Source organism: Gossypium arboreum, chromosome 8 (assembly GCF_025698485.1).
Source record: "Gossypium arboreum isolate Shixiya-1 chromosome 8, ASM2569848v2, whole genome shotgun sequence".
Lineage (NCBI taxonomy): Eukaryota > Viridiplantae > Streptophyta > Magnoliopsida > Malvales > Malvaceae > Gossypium > Gossypium arboreum.
This window is the reverse complement of record NC_069077.1, coordinates 48,363,588-48,378,426: the sequence shown is the minus strand read 5'-3', so window position 1 is coordinate 48,378,426 and position 14,839 is coordinate 48,363,588. Positions and strand designations below refer to the sequence as shown.

The 14,839-nt window shown below is 36.1% G+C and overlaps 1 long non-coding RNA gene and 1 other non-coding gene across 2 annotated transcripts; one reads left to right on the top strand and one right to left on the bottom strand.

The window, feature by feature from the left end:
• Nucleotides 1-10,456: 10,456 nt before the first annotated feature.
• On the bottom strand, nt 10,457-11,575 carry LOC128296358 (uncharacterized). Its single transcript, XR_008286941.1, has 2 exons — nt 11,489-11,575; nt 10,457-10,676 (listed from the first exon to the last, which is right to left on the bottom strand). It is a non-coding gene; the product is annotated as an uncharacterized LOC128296358 (long non-coding RNA).
• A 937-nt stretch (nt 11,576-12,512) lies between these two features.
• LOC128280012 (small nucleolar RNA R71) lies at nt 12,513-12,618 on the top strand. The gene has a single exon (XR_008270194.1). It is a non-coding gene; the product is annotated as a small nucleolar RNA R71 (small nucleolar RNA).
• The last annotated feature ends 2,221 nt before the right edge of the window (nt 12,619-14,839 follow it).

Below are 14,839 nucleotides of genomic sequence, written 5' to 3'. Positions count from 1 at the left end.
GCCTTAGTCAAATTTTTATTTAGTTTAGCAATCATTATATTCTAAAAGGATCATTGTTCTCAGAAGTTCTATAGTAGCTATTTATCTTCTGATGAATTTCTTGTTAAATGAGAATGTTATCTGACCCAAATGTTAGACAAAGGCATTGTCGGTCTGACCAGTTTATAATTTGTTTTGCTCTACTCCTCTCTAGTATTCTGTTATATTCTGTCTGATGGGAACTTATGAGAAAATGTACATGATGCTATGATTCTGTTTCTCTAAATTTTCGTATTTGATTCAAGTAGGATTAAATGATACTTTCTTCTAGACTTTTTCCCTCTGAGGAATTATCGAGGTCTTTCATATTTTCTTAAGAAGTTGTTTTCGGTCTTCTGATATAGTCTTATCTTGGGATTTCTCTATCCTAGATTTCTTTACTTGGTTTTCTTGTTATCTTTGTTCCATAATCTGTCAATCATGACCCATGTTCAAAGTGTGTTCTTTAGCTTGCAATAATCATGTCAAGTATGACTATGCTCCTAATTTGATCATGGTAATGCGACAATTTTAGTATTTGGATTTCTCTAATTTACGTATAAGGATTTGACATTGGCAAAGGCCTAAGTAGTGAAGTTTTGAATTTCAGTTGGTATGATAGATCTCTTTTCTCAAGAAAGTTAATCAAAACTAATTTCTTCAGTTGAGATATAATGGTTATTTAAGCTAATGCAAGTGAAATGGTCTTTGAATAGCATGATGAGTGAACTCCGAATGAGTGTATGAAAAAATTTTTGTCTTATGAAAGTCTAATGCCTTAGTCCATGATTAGCAAAACTTGGACAAATTAGAATATTAGTAACCAAAGCATTTAAACTGGTCTAGTCTGCACTTGGGTAGAGACTTCTTGATTTTCAGTAATAGTTGTTGCATGATCTTTGAGAAGAGCAGAATACAAAGAAAAACACTTGGGTAGAAAATCTAGAACTTGCACAGAAATTTCGCAAGAAAGCTTATAGGAGTAACGTATTAGTGATAGAGTTTGGAACTCGACATCGTTAAACCTTGTGTACGAATACTAGAAATGTTGAAAGGTTTAAGGATGTATATCAAGTGTCATCGAAATTATTTCTGCCTTAGAAAGAGGAAAGAAAATGTGATGTAGCTTATTGTTAAATGTTTGATGAAATCTGTAAATCATGCCGGTATATACTGAATTCCCGCTCATCAGATTAATGAGACTTCGTGTCTTTATGATTGTTAGATTTCTTGGAATACTAGTTTCCATTAATCGAACTGTGTGAAATTAGAGAGTATAAGGTCAAGAGGAACTAACTAGTTTTACTATTCAAATTCAAAAAGACTCAAGTATGTGTGTATATGTGACAGGATGACATAGATTGGGCTTTTGTATATATAAACTCTCAGATAGAGGTTGAAATTCAGTCGAGGTGTAGTATAGCAATGAACCGCTTATGAAACTGATATAAGAAAGTAAAGAGATAAGTATTAAAGACGCAGTCAAATGAAAGTTATTTATCTATGATTATGGGAAAGAAAAGTTTATGTGAATACCAAAACCACTTTCCTGGTAGGATTTTTGGGGACGAAAATCCCTAAGGGGAGAATTGTAACAACCCGATTTTGGGCCTAGTCGGAACAGTGGTTTTGGAACCACTATTTCAAGGCTGGAGAAATTATTTTTTATGTTATTTTATGTGTTATAGCATGATTATATGGGTACATAAAAATTTTGGGGAAAACATTTTAGCGATCTCATGCTTAATTACGAAAAAGGACTAAATCGTATAAAGGGCAAAAGTTTTGTTTTGCTAGCTAAATATAATAAATAGCTAGAGAACCAAAATTTGGGGTGTTTAAAGAGCAATTAGACCATTAAAATGTTGATGGCCAGCCATAGGGGGCAAAAGAGTTGAAAAGTCAAATAAGTTGGTATGGTTGGTATTTGATGACATATACAAAGACTAATTAACAAAAAGTATCCACCTTTCTTCTCCATCTCTCTCCATAAAAAATTAGGAAAGAAAAACCTCCATGGGAGCTTGAAAATTTTAGCAACATAAACCCATTTCATCTAAGTCATTTTGGTGTTGGTTTTGATGTTTTTGATGTTTTTGAGATTCTTGAAGCATGATATAGCTATTTCTATCATTATTTTGAGTTAGGGTTTATGTTCAAAAATTCACTGTGTCATGCATGTTATTTGATGTTTAATGGAGGAAAATGAAAATTTGATGTGAGATAAACATCTTTTGTTAAGTAATTTTTCATGAAAACCCCTAAAAGAACCATTTTGTGAAAGTTGTAAAACAAGTTGTAAATGTGTGAAATAATTGAAATTGTGAGTTGCTATAGTTATAAAAAGAATTTTGTTAGGCTTGGTAAAGAAGGAAATTCGATAAAAATCAATTTACGAGCCTAAGGGCAAAATCGTAATTTTTATAAATTTTAAGGGCAAAACAGTCATTTTGCCAAATTACGAATTATAGAATTTTTTAATTAATGTAATGATTAAATGAGTGAATTTCATCATGATAGATCAAGAAAAATTGAGATTTGGGCTTAAATCGGAAGGTACAAGGTTATGGGCTAAAATGGCGTAATTAGTAGAAATTGCATTCGAGGTAAGTCTGTGTGACTAATTTAAGCATGTTATCCATATTATTACTAATATATTTGAAACTTATCTTTCTAAAATTGAATTGAGTTATGATGTGCGTGATAATTTTTATATTTATGATTATCGTACTTGAAAACTAACTATTATCACGATAAAGGCAAGTGCACCTATCGAACAGTAGTATAGCTTATAGCAAGACTGGAATGTCGAACCCATATGAACTTACAGTACTAGTATTAACCTTCTTTTTATTATCTAGCCTAAAAATAAGAGGATTTGTTTTATCTAAACTAATTAACTAAACTAAGAATGCACAGGAAGTAAATTGGGGAAATACTTTCGGGAAAACTGATTGATTTGGACAATACCCAAGGAAGAATCCACCTAGACTTCACTTATTATTTGAATCTGAATTAGACGATTTATTCACTTGACTCGATCCATAGAAATCCCTAATTTATATTATTATCTCTCTCGAGACTAACAATGTCTAACCCTAGGTTGATTAATTGAAATCTCTTTCTGATTAAAACCCCTAGTGTTGCATTAACTCGATCTATAGATTCCCTTATTAGGTTTGACCCTAATCCGACAGATTTATATTGCCCTATGTCTAGGGGTGCAATCAACTCCACTTAATTATGCTAGATCTACTCTTAGACAGGGACTTTTGCTCCTCTGAATAAGCATATCAATATTTGAATCAATATCCTGGAATATTAAAGCGAGAATTAAGAACACATAATTAAGAACAAATCAAGTATTTATCATATAATTCAGAAAATAATAACAAGATTCATCTTAGGTTTCATCCCCCTTAGATATTTAGGGGATTTAGTTCATATGTGTAAAAGAAAACATCTTAGAATAATAATGATAACAAAACATAAAGAAAACCCAAAAACCCCTGAAGGAAATTGAAGGGAGATCTTAAGTCTTGAAGGAGAATCTGGCTTCTGAGATGGATCAATCGGCTTTCTTTGAGTAATTCCTTGCCTCCTACTCCGTGTGTCTTCTAAGTGCCCTTCTAAGGTGTTTATATAGGCTTTAGAATGCTTCCAAACCCTCAAAAGTGGCCTTTTCTGAATAGAACTAGACTTGGGCTCGATAGGGACACGGCTGTGTGACACGCCCGTGTGAAGGGGCTTAGGCCGTGTTAGTCTACTAAATAGACACGGGCATGTGGTCTACTCGTGTGGAGAAGTCCAGGCCGTGTTGATTTCCCACGTTGACCCATTTTCTCCATTTTTGGTCCGTTTCTCGCTCTTTTTACTCTTCTATGCTCACCTAAGTATAAAACATGAAATTAAAGGATTAGGAGCCTCAAATTCCACAAATCTAATGATAATTCATCCAAAAATGTGCTTAAGCATGGGATAAAATATGTATAAATTACGACTTATCAAATACCCCCACACTTAAGCGTTTGGTTGTCCTTAAGCAAAATCCTTAATTCACAATTAAGAATTTAGTTTTCTCAACTTATAATTCCTATCAATAATATCTTAAAATAATCCATAAGTAATCATACATTGATAATTCAACTAGAAGAACATCAAAGTTTCAAAATTCCAAGTTGAGCATTTTATCATGAAAACATAGGTGTTTCCCCTCAACTAAGTAATCACCTTTGATTCAAAATATTATAGAATTCAACATCCTCACTAATGATTCACTCAAATCACTCAAAGTGTTTAGGGACAACAAGTTTAGCACTTAAGAATCAAATATGAAAAGTTATTACCATAGGCTTGCGTAAAAATCAAATCTCCACCACTATATATTGAGATGATACATCAATCAAAAGGTCTTTAGAGGGTTGTAACGTGACTTTGGTTAGGGGGCGTGGTCACAAGCTAAAAGAGAAGGTTAAAATCGAGATTGAATTGAAAAATTACCTAACTAGAAAAATACTGAAACCGACAAATTACATTCCTAATTAGATGATCCTGGAATTGAGCTTTTCTTCATGGAAAACATCGTTTTAATCCAAGCATTGCATAATTTTGTAATATGCTAGACCATCTCAATTACAACAACTTCATTTTTTTTAAGAACAAATCAAGTAACATAGAACTTTGCTAAGTATTAACAATAAAACATAGCTAAGCAATTTATTCAAATAAAATCTTTACAAAAATAGGGATCAAATTAATTGAGGGGATTTCAACAATAATGGGTTATGGGTTAATATTGAGGGTAAATTAATGAATGGCTTGTTAGGCTCAAGGGAGTTCACTAAGGGTTAATTATGAAGGTAGACTTTTATGGAGTGAGTGGGTGAAACCTAAGTGCCTTTATCATCTCGACATATCAAATCAATGGTGAGGTCTTAACATGCATAATCGAAGCAAGTTCTAGAATAACAAATCAATATTGACGCACTCATAGCAACAATAAAAGTGAGCATGAAAGAAATAATATATGCTCTAAAGGCTTAAGATCTCACAAAAAGTATGGCTTTTTGATGTTAATCCTATGAATTTCAACTTCAAGATAGTACCTAAACTTGGGGAAATAACCTAAAAAAAATTTTTAATTCTTAAAAATCAACTTATCATGCTTGATTCTCTAATTTCTTAAAATTTAAACAATCAATGCATAAATGACTATGTTTTAATTCAAGACATATCAATAAAAATCATAAATTAATCAAAATTCATTCTAATAGTGATATGAGTGAGTCATGTGAGAATAAGAAAAAATTCAGGGATTTTTCAGATAATGATATAAATAACCCCCTACATTTAAGATGTACATTGTCCTCAATGTATAAAGATAGATTTATTGAAAAATATAGATATAAGATCATAAGATAGGGAGAGAAGTGAAACTTTCTGAATGTTATGGAATCCTTGAATTGGAGTCATGAAAAGCAATAGGCTAAGGCAAAGGTGAGATTTGGAGGAGGATACTCTTGTGGTGGTAGAGTTTGTTAGTCTACAAGTCCTGCGCCAAAAGAATATTATAGCTGGTGGTAGCTATGGTCGTGGTCAAGCAGGGCATGGTAGTCGTGAAGGACCTTTTCCAGTGGAGTTGCACATTCCTAAGTAATAGTGAGCTTTGGAGCTCTTCATAACTGTGATAGAATCAATAACTCTTTAGGAAATATAAATTAGCATGATTACTCGTAAAGAAATGGCTGAAAACATAAATTACATAATATAAATTGTAAAACGTAAAGATGAAATAAAAATAGTATTAAAGAGAAATAAAATGAAAAGTAATTTAAAAAGATAAATAAAGATAAAATTAAAAATAAAAATAAAAATAATAAATAAAAGTCTTAAAAAATCCTCATTGCCAGATGGTTCGCGAGGTGAGGGTGGCGATGAGATGTGAAGGTGCTGACAAATCTGATGTAAGGTAGCATCAATGTGATCGAATCGTTGAAAACATTGCTGCTCGAATTGAGTGAGACTCTTAGAGATGTCAGAGAGTGAAGTAGCCACATGAGCTAGATGATGAATAGGTGGTGGCTGAGATGGTGGATCCTTGTGAGGTGGACGAACATCATCAGTAATGTCCTCTGGGTCCTCTTGCTTGGCTGACTGAACGAGGCAGCACTGAGAAGGATCAAATACATGTCGATGCTCGATCATCCTCATATAGAGCATACTCGAGGTGCCTTGTGGGGACATCTGACCGATAAGGGTAAGGGAGGATGATTGCACCACTGTGTTGAGTAGACCAAAGTACCGCGCCGGACGAGTCACATAAGGGCCGAAGGAAATGACTTCCTTCCTATGCCACTCTGTTTGATGGCGAATGGCGAGGGTGATGAAATAAGTGAGGTCGAATACGTGCTCATGTGCCATCCTCCATAAAAAATAAGTGTTGTTAGTGTTGACGATGCCTGTACTCTCTCATCGTCCTGTCAGGGTGCGGGCTAGGATGGCATGTAAGTATCTCAGTGATGGGGCGAGGGCTAATGCCTTGGAGCAGCTAGGGTCATAAGTGGCCGAAGCAGGGACTAGGGCCTTCCAGCAATTTGAAGAAGAATAGTGGTTGTGGCAATGGAACCTGTCAAAGTCATCGTCGTCTATGAACTCCTCCGTATATAGACCTAATGCGACACCGAACTCAGGCACGATCAACTGGCAAATTAAACCGCTGAGACAGAACTGGACCATTCCGGAATCATCGAACTCTGTCATAACGGCTTGAAGGTGGAAGGTAGAATAGAGTTCTAATGTAAGCTCGAGATATGTTGCCTCGATGATCTCGAAGAAGAGCCCCCATGGCTCAGTAGTCAGGAGAGCTCGAACTGCATCAGCAAGTTGGATCTACTCTAGGGCAGTCCAATTAATGCAACGGCCCACACCTAGGGGTCTGGCCCATAGTATCTAAAATAGTTCTTTCTGGGGTCCTGGTGAAAATTGGAGGAATGGGTGCCGGATCTCGGTGGTAGGACCCAAGGAGGATGCTGCCCCTTTTCAGTTTTTTGAGGCAGGGACGGCATTCTTTAGCTGGTCGGTGGGGGGGAGATATTACGGCAGCTAGGGTTAGGGTATTGGGGAAAGAGGTGATGAATAGTAGGGTTTATATAGATATTGGGGCACAGGGCGTGCCATTTTAGCCTGTGTGTTTCGTGGTTTTCAAATTTGGGCGCGTCTGAAATTTGGCCCACGCCCGTGTTCTTTAGGCGTGTTGGTGTACATGGCCGTGTCCTGCTTCGTTCACTTCTCCCACGCCCGTGTATATATGCGCAAGCCCTTGTTATTTTAACAGGTTTGACCACTGGTGATGGGCACGGGCGTGTCGCACGCCCGTGTTAATTTCTCAATTTCTACCACGACTTATAGACACGGGCGTGTCCCACACCCATGTTGATTTGGAAGGATTGCCCACGGCCATGTCGTACGGCCGTGGAAACGTATCGAATCCCATGTTTGGGGAAAGTTTTTACTCTGTTTTCACACTGATGTATCGCACGGCCATGTCACCGCCCGTGAATGAGCACGGCCTACGGCACGCCCGTGTGCCTGGCCGTGTGGAGTTGGAAAACCTGTGTTCAAGGACTCAGTTAATGATTTAGATGTTAAAAACTAAAATTTAAAGAAATCACACTGTTAGAGCTCGTGTTGCCTCTCGCGGAGTGCTTATTTATAGTCTAAGCTGGACTTACCTCTCTGTTGCGTGGTCATGGTGGTGGAAGGAGTTTACACTTCTCATTCTTGCTATCAATTTCATCAAAAGAATGTTTTAGATGAGTACTATTTACCTTAAAAGTGTCAAATTTGGAATGAGTTACCTCGACTGCACCGTATGGGAAAATGCTATGTACCATAAAAAGGGACTGCTCCATTTGGTTCAGAAGTGGTGATATGAGGGTCTACCATATCTAATAGTAGTTTGTCCCAACCTTAGGTTGATTTGATAAAACATTTAGTTTGTCATGGCGTGGTTCTAGTTTATCGTGTGTCCTCGGTCTCTGTGTACGCCATTCATCTAGTTTATTGATCTGTAGCCTTCTCTCTTCATAGATGGGTCCTTTATTGTTACTTGAACATGGATCATGTATGTTCTTCGAACGTGTTTCCTGCAAAGAAGGTTACACCACATGATTAGTATTAGAAGTATGATTTATACAACCACCCTCAATATTCGATGTGTTACTCGAATTACGAGCTTGAAGAGTGATTGTTTCATCACCCACACGAAGTGTGAGTTCACCTGTACTATCATCAATAATAGTTCTAGTAGTTGCTAAAAAGGGTCGTCCTAAAATTAAAGGTATGTTACTATCGTCTTCCATATCTAGAACAACAAAGTTTATTGGGTATATAAATTTATCGATTTTAACAAGAACATATTCAAAGATACCCTTAGGAAATCTAATGGTTTTATCAGCCAATTGAATGCTCATCCTAGTTTGTTTGGGTTTCCCAAGACCTAGCTGTTTAAACATTTTATAAGGCATAACATTAATGCTTGCCCCTAAATCAGCCAATGCATTATTAACATCTAAACTACCAATTAAACAAGGAATCGTAAAGCTCCTTGGATCTTTCAATTTGTTGGTAGCTTATTCTGTAGAATGGCTGAGTAAACTATGCTTAACTCCACATGTGACGCCTCATCCAACTTCCATTTATTTGCTAAAAGCTCCTTTAAAAATTTAACTGCATTTGGCATCTACGAAAAAGCTTCAATAAATGGTATGTTACTATGTAATTTCTTTAATAATTTAAGAAATTGACCAAATTGTTCATCCGTGTGGTCTTTCCTTGTCGCCCTGGGGTATGGCACAAGAGGTTTGTACTCTTTACTTACTGGTTTTCGCTCACTGTGGTCTACCTCATCCTTACCTTTACTTACCACAAGTCCTTGCCTCGGTTCTGCTTCAGGTTCAACTAACCTTTCTTTATTTCGAATGGTAATCACATTAAGCTGTTCACTTGGGTTAGATTCAATGTTATTCGGCAAGCTGCCTTATGGTCGTTCAGAAATAAATTTAGCAAGCTGACCTATCTAAGTTTCGATCCCTTGGATCGACGCTTGTTGATTCTTAAGTGCAATTTTAGTATTCTGAAAATGAGTTTTTAACACCGAGATGAATTTTACTAGCATCTCCTCAAGTTTCGGCTTCTTTTCCTGCTAGTAAGGTGGTTGTTGAAAACCTAGGGGATGTTGTGGCCTTTGATTTCCCTGGCCACCTCATGAGAAGTTGGGATGGTTCTTCCAACCTGCATTATAAGTGTTACTGTATGGGTTATTTTGAGATCTAAAATTATTATTACCCATATATTGAACTTGTTCCTCCTCGGTGCTAGGGTTGAAGGATTGATATTCTATGTGTACTCCCCTTCCATTTGAATCACACCTCATCACTAGATGTAACTGAGTAGAACCATACAAACCATCAATCTTTTTATTTAATAGTTCTACCTGGTTAGATAGCATAGTAACCACATCGAGGTTGAAAACATCAGCTGCTTTTGTTGGCTTTGTTCTCGTGACTTGCCACTGATAGTTATTCAGTGACATCTCTTCAATAAATTCATAAGCCTCTTCAGGTGTTTTATTGTTTAAAGTTCCACCGGCGACTGCGTCAATGAGTTGTCTTGTTGAGGGGTTCACACCATTGTAAAAAGTCTGAACCTGCAGCCATAGATGTAACACCCCGTACCCGAGACCGTTGCCGGAGTCAAACACGAGGTGTTAACGGACTTAATTCATTAATTAAACAGCTCATACAATTCATTTTAAAATTTCGGACAAGTGGCTAAGCGCATCACATCGCTTTAAAAATCATATCTCGAGTTACAAAACTTAAAATCCAATTCTGTCAATCTTTCCTGAAACTACACTCATATATATATCTACTAATTTTTTTCTAGAATTTTTGGTTGGGCCAATTAGTACAGTTTATTAGTTAAAATCTCCCCTATTTCAGGGTTCAACTACTCTGACCTCTGTGTATTACGAATCAGATATCTCCCTGTACAGAGCTTCAATGACTATGCCATTTGTCTCTAATAAAACTAGACTCAATAAGGAATCTGTTAATATAAAGCACGACTTCTAATTATCTTTTTAAAATTTATGGTGAATTTCCAAAGTCAGAACAGGGGATCCAGAAATCGCTCTGGCCCTATTTCACAAAAATTTAAACATCTCATAAAATATAACTCATATACCTGTTTCGCTTATTCCATATGAAAATAGACTCATCGAGCTTCGATTCCATAGCTTATTCATTATTTAATTCCATTTCTACTATTTTTAGTGATTTTTCAAACTCACATCACTGCTGCTGTCTGAATCTATTTTATGGTAAATTTTACCTATTTCATGGTTTCCATGGATTAGCTAGCAATTTGACATACATAATACCAAATATGATCATGATTAGCCATTCCAATGGCTAATCATTACCAAGCATTTCTATTTCCATACCACTCAATAACCATATCATAAGACCATATATACAAAATGATTATAATGCTATACATGCCATACTCAAAATATACAAGCCATTATGCCAAGATGGTATACGGATAGTGTGAGCGTGCCTCCGACCGTTTCCGATTTCTGAGCTGGCTTGTCAACACTACAAGGAATGAAAAGGAGGGAGTAAGCATAAATGCTTAGTAAGTTCACATGCAAATAGCAAGTAACATAACCATATAAGCAAACATAAAACATCATTTGCATAATCATCACCAAAACATTCATATCACATTTTCATTTATCATCTTACCATATTGTTGTTATATCGAGTTTTCAACCCGAGGGTTAAGTACATACCTGTTCAAAGTATCCATTTCACAACACTTACCAATACGTCCCTTTCATCTTGAGTATTCCTCCATTTGAGTAGAACTTTACCCGTTGAACACATCGAATATAATTCGGATACATGGAAAGTTTGCACATAAGTGCCACATATGTAGCCAAGCTACCATGTAACCCGCCCATAAGTGAACTCGGACTCAACTCAACGAGCTCAGCGTTCGCATCCATAAGTGAACTCGGACTCAACTCAACGAGCTCGGATGCCTAGTTACATCTCACGAACTCGGACTCAACTCAACGAGTTCGGACGTCAGATCCATAAGTGAACTCGGACTCAAATCAACGAGTTCGGATGCCCAAATATCCCAAAGACATGTCACTTGTATCCTAATCCATTCCTAAGGTTCAACGGGACCTTTTTCCCAATCATGTGTCTCAACCATCTTCTACGGAATGCCGATACCGATACTCGGTAGTATTTCACATTTTCCAAGTATATCTCATAATTTGACATATTATCAAACAATTATCACAAGTATAATATTTCATAATAATTATCATATCATTTAAAAACATTAAAACATTTAAAATAATAACTATGTTACCAACATTTACATATGAACTTACCTCGTATGCGAAAATGGCTATTTTTACCATTTCGTCCACAACTTGGTATTTTCCCCATTTTAGCCCGAATTTCAGTTTTCCTTGCTCTATCATTTAAAATATAGTCTAATTAGGACTCACATTATTCAAATTGACCCAAAATCATATTTTGGAAAATTTACAATTTTTTCCCTAAACTTTTGCATATTTACACTTTTGCCCCAAAGCTCGTAAATTAAACTTCAGCCTATTTTCTTATGTTTTATGACATGCTAATAATTTTTCCCTTCTATGGCAACATCAAATTCTCACTTTAACATGTACTTATGACTATTAGGTATTTTTACCGATTAAGCCCTTTTGCTCGTTTTCACTTAAAACCGAGTAGCACAAGTTGTCTAACATAATTTAAAACCTCATATTCTATCATAAAACACCAAAATACACAAATTTCACCTATGGGTATTTTTCCAAATATAAACCCTAGGTTAAATTATTGCTAGCATAAGCTAAATCGAGCTACCGGGACTCCAAAAACGTAAAAATCATTAAAAACGAGGCTAGAACAGACTTACAATTGAGCTTGGAAGCTTGAAAAACCCTATCCATGGTTTCTCCTTGCTATATTCGGCCATGGGGTTGAAGATGAGCAAAATTGGCTTTTAATTTTGTATTTTAATTCATTTTACCCTAAATGACCAAAATGCCCTTACTACTAAACTTTCCAAAATTCCATCCATGTCCAATTTTGTCCATAGACTTAGAAATTGGTAAAATTGCTATTTAAGACCTCCTCATTAATATTTCAAAACAATTTCATACTAGAAACTTCTAGAATGCAAGTTTTGCAAATTATTCGATTTAGTCCCTAATTTCAATTTAAGCACTTTATGCATAAAATTTCTTCACGAAATTTTCACACAATCATGCAATCATATCATAAACCTTAAAATAATCATAAAATAATTATTTCTATCTCGGATTTTTTTTGGTCACGAAACCACTATTCCGACTAGGCCCAAAATCAGGATATTACAATAGAGGTAACCCATGGTGAGGGAATTTTTTAACATGTTCTTGTATCTCTCCAATGCATTATACAGGGTTTCTAGATCTATCTGCACAAAAGAAGAGATATCATTCCTTAGTTTAGCCGTTTTAGCCGGCGGAAAATATTTTAGTAAAAATTTTTCGGTCATTTGTTCCCAAGTTGTGATTGACCCTCGTGGTAACAAGTTCAACCATTGGTTAACTTTGTTCCTTAATGGAAATGGAAACAACCGAAGGCGTATGTCATTGTCAGAAATGCTATTGATCTTAGAAGTGTCGCAGAACTCTAGAAAATTTGCCAAATGAGTGTTTGGATCCTCGTCCTGCAAACCATCAAATTGAACAAGCTGTTGTATCATTTGATTCGTGTTAGGTTTCAGTTCAAAATTATTTGCAGCAATAGCAGGTCCAACTATACTTGATTCAGCTCATGTTAAAGTAGGTTTAGCATAATCATACATAGTACGAGCAGGATTCTAATTTATTGGATTTGCGGCAACCACAGGAGGTAGCTGATTATTCTGATTTTCAACCATCCACTCAGTTGTAGTTTGACTATCGTCCTCTTACCCTTCTTCTATGTATCGTAGGCTTCGCCTTATTTCTCTTCGGTTTCTATGAGCTGTGCTTTCAATCTCACTATAAAAAAGTAGAGGTCCTGAGGGTTTCTTCTAGACATAAACTATAAAAACCTGCTAGAAGCAAATAAAAGAAAAAGTTAATAATTTAAGCAAAAATAAATTTAAATTGCAATAAAAATAAATGGCTAAAGTAATAAAAAATAAGTGTTCCTAATATCTTAGTTCCTCGACAACGGCGCCAAAAACTTGATGTGCGTGATAAGTTTTATATTTATGATTGATCGTACTTGAAAACTAACTATTATCACGATAAAGGCAAGTGCACCTATCGAACAGTAGTATAGCTTATAGCAAGACCGGAATGTCGAACCCACAGGAACTAAAAGTACTAGTATTAACCTTATTTTTATCATCTAGCCTAAAAATAAGAGGATTTGTTTTATTTAAATAATTAACTAAACTAACAATGCACAGGAAGTAAATTGGGGAAACACTTTCGGGAAAACTGATTGATTTGGACAATACCCAAGGAACAATCCACCTAGACTTCACTTGTTATTTGACTCTGAATAAGGTGATTTATTCACTTGACTCGATCTGTAGAAATCCCTAATTTATATTATTATCTCTCTAGAGACTAACAATGTAACATCCTGATTTTCTAGTTTTTTGCGATTCTTGATATTTTAAATAAGTTTCTAAAATTTGGTATGTGATTATGGAATTCATAATTTGGGTATGTAAATGGGCTTATGGAAGGCCCATGAGTTGGCCTAAACCCGGTAGAATTTTTTTAAATTTTGGACTTAGGAGTTAGGGGTTACGGCGAGGTGCCCTTATATAAAGTTGTGGGTAAAGTGTATCACAAAAGAGCCTTGGTAAAGTGGCAGGGTGACGCCACTAAGCTCCAAAAAAGTGGCGTGTGGAGCATAGAGGAAGACACAGGTTCGATTCCTGGAATGGCAAAGGTAATGTTATTTTTATGCTTGTGCATGCTAGAGTTTAAAGCTGGATGGAACTCTATGGGAGAAAGTTTAAAATAGTCAAGATGCATGGATTAAGGAGGGATAAGGGGAGAGATTTTAGGGATTTGAGAAAGGGATAGAGTTTAGTCGATTGGAAGGGATTAGAGAGAGATTTCGCAGAGGGTATTAGGTTAGCAATTTCGCATTAGGGTCTTAGTCATGCCATTTTCTCTTTTGGTTTAGTTTTTCTCTTCTTTCTTCTTCCTAGCCAAATCTTCCATCTTTCCTCTCATCTTTTCTCCTTTTCTTTTCAAAAACCAGCCCATTACTTTCCTCTACTCATTTATTATTTCTTTCCTTAATCTCTACTTACCAAATACCGCAAAAGCGAAATCGGTGAAGATAGGGGTGCTGATTCTTTATGACCAGCAACCTTTTCTTTCCTTTTCAATTTTGGCGTTCAATTCCTTTACCTTTTAGGCATCCGGATTCAAGAGGAGTAAGACGTGGTAAGTACTCAACTCTAAACAATTCCTAGAGTAACTTTTGGCCAAAAGTCAAACCCTCTAGTTTAGAGAGATGGCGAATATGGGTATAGGCCTTATGGGGTCTTCTTTTAATATTTTTGTGGTTTATTTAGTGGAGGAGCAGCAAGGTGTAGTGTCGACTTGGAGTAGCTTGGATCTCCAAAGTGGCTAGGCCTAGTCATCAATCGCGACAAAGGTAAGATTCCTAAGGCCATTATGGATGGTGGCCGAATGTGTAAGTATTAATAT